This window comes from Kogia breviceps, chromosome 5 (assembly GCF_026419965.1).
Source record: "Kogia breviceps isolate mKogBre1 chromosome 5, mKogBre1 haplotype 1, whole genome shotgun sequence".
NCBI lineage: Eukaryota > Metazoa > Chordata > Mammalia > Artiodactyla > Physeteridae > Kogia > Kogia breviceps.
The window spans coordinates 40,496,515-40,499,015 of record NC_081314.1 but is presented as its reverse complement, the minus strand read 5'-3'; the positions used below and the strand labels follow the sequence as shown (position 1 = coordinate 40,499,015).

The following is a 2,501-nucleotide window of genomic DNA, read 5'->3' as shown; positions in this document are numbered from 1 at the left end:
AAAGATATAGAAAACAGACCTGTGGTTGGCAAGGGCATATGGGAGTGGGGGAAGGAAGGATTGGGAGTTTGAGTTTAGCAGATGCAAACTATTATATGTAGGATGGATAAACAACAAGGTCTTACTGTATAGCCCAGGGAACTATAGTCAATATCCTGGGATAAACCATAATGGAAAAGAATATGCAAAGAATATGTATATGTAAACTGAATCACTTTGCTGTACAGCAGAAATGAACACAACATTGTAAATCAACTATACTTCAGTAAAACTATAGACACACACACACACCTCTAACACAAACAACCCCATTAAAACTAGGAAAAGTGTTTGCTTCGGCAGCACATATACTAAAAGTTGGAACAATACAGAGAAAATTACCATGAACCCTGAGTAAAAACGATATGCAAATTCATGAAACGTTGCATATTTTTTAGAAATTGGGAAAGATCTGAACAGACACCTGGTCAGTGAACGTACACAGATAGTATACAAAATTATGCCCAGGACTGAGGGTAGAAAAACAATAGTCCAGCTGCACTCCCTGCATCATGTGTGACCGTGAACTAGTCCTGTCTTTCCTGGAGGCCTCAGAGAGATAGAGAGGGGGAAGGTGATGAAAGAAACTTTCACATATTGAGATATAGGGAAGTCATTCTGGCTTATACATGAGTTAATATGAATTTTATGCTAACTAAAATAGCCTGTTTGTGGCCTATCACACATATGTTGTACATCTGCTTTAATTATTAAAAGAAAGGGCACGCTGACCAGAAGTATAGCATGTTCATGTTAAAAATAAAGATTAAATTCTTCTCTTCCTGGGCTATCAATGTTGGTCCTCCTTTTTTTTTTTTTTTTTTTTTTGCGGTACGTGGGCCTCTCACTGTTGTGCCTGTCCAGCTCCTGGACAGGCAGCCACCCACTGGAACTCTGGCTGGCTTCTACAACTGGTGTGGAGCCAATACTTGCAAGTACTTATGTAACCCTAAAATGGCTAGGATAAAAATTTTTTTGACATTCCAAAATTGATTTTTGCATGCACAGTTAAATACAGCTGGCTTGATAAAATACCTTTTCAGAATTTTGGCACTGAGAGAGAAAAGTACTTCTAGGAAAACACTTGAAGTTATAGCTCTTATCACACTCTTGAAATGCAAAGACAGCCCACACTGCTTGAGACTACAGCCTTGGCTCAATTAGTAGAATCTAAACTGTAAAAAAAAAAAAAAAAAAAAACAAAAAACCTTTTTAAATGCAAGCAGGAAAGCTATGAGATCTCTGTCTGCTCTATGTCTATCTGGATGTATGTATGCTTGTGTATATGTTATAAATGTGATCAGTGTCTACCTCTAGGTGACATTATTAATATGAATGAATTTGTAAAAGAGCGCTATGTAATTGACTTAAAAGCAAGTGCTTACATATTAAATACTTCTAAATGTGACAAAAAGTCTAATCCAAATTTTTAAAGGATCATGTGATCTAGAATTAATCTTTAATACATGAAAACAATCCTAAGTTTTTAGCTTGATTAATTCAGAAATGTCTTTAGGGTCATCAACACCAAGTATAGTACTTTTATTGTTCCCAGGTTTACTAAAAGTTAATAAGTTCACATTATCTCTGCTTCAAAATTAGTCAGCAAAAAAGTTAACTTGGTACTATGATATTCTCATAAGTGATGAAATAGAGATCAATGGGATAAAAGTTTTTAGGTGAACTCTTTCAAAATGATTATGCTTTATGGTATGTTTAATTAAAAATAGTTTCTCCAGATTTTTGGTAACTTGAAACTTTAGAATTTTGCTAAATTAAATTAAATGATGCAAATTCATTGAATATCCAGATAATTACCAATTTAGATAAAAATATTGAAACATTCATTGCTAAGCATGTCTCAATTTGTCTGCTTTGCCTTCTTTAGAGAAAAACTAAAGATTATTGGGTTTATTAGACACACATCTTGTACCACATTAAAAAGAAATTATGCTATGAGAAAAATGTATGTTTTTAGAGGTTGTGTGTTCTTAAGTTTGCTAATCAGGAAATACTGGTATGACAGAGAATCAATTACTTGCCTCTTGATTTTCACTAGAGATTAAGTGTTTCTTTAAGGGTTAAAATTATAACATATGTAATTAACATTACTAAAATAACAAGCATTTCAGTATGTAAAAAGTAGCATATATGTTGTCAGTGATAGAAGATATAAAGAATAGAAAAAGGGATAAATAAGTTTGTCATAGAGTTGGTTGTTTTTGAATAGAAAATAAAGTCTTTAGGATTATTTAGTATATTACATGGGAAGCATTGTCAATAAAAGGTAACATTAAACCTTCTTCACATTATGTCTACGTAAGTATATATATTATAAATGTTCCAGAAGTGATATGAAACTCCTAGAAATCTTATATGTCCTGACATAAAATATTATCTGTCACGTCATCAAAATTGAGGCTCACACTAAAGGGAGAGAACCCAAGTATTAGGAAAATGCC

At 33.2% G+C, this 2,501-nt stretch overlaps 1 non-coding gene across 1 annotated transcript; it reads left to right on the top strand.

Annotated features, from left to right (window-relative positions):
- Positions 1-326: 326 nt before the first annotated feature.
- On the top strand, positions 327-434 carry LOC131757939 (U6 spliceosomal RNA). Its single transcript, XR_009336081.1, has one exon. It is a non-coding gene; the product is annotated as a U6 spliceosomal RNA (small nuclear RNA).
- Positions 435-2,501: the final 2,067 nt, after the last annotated feature.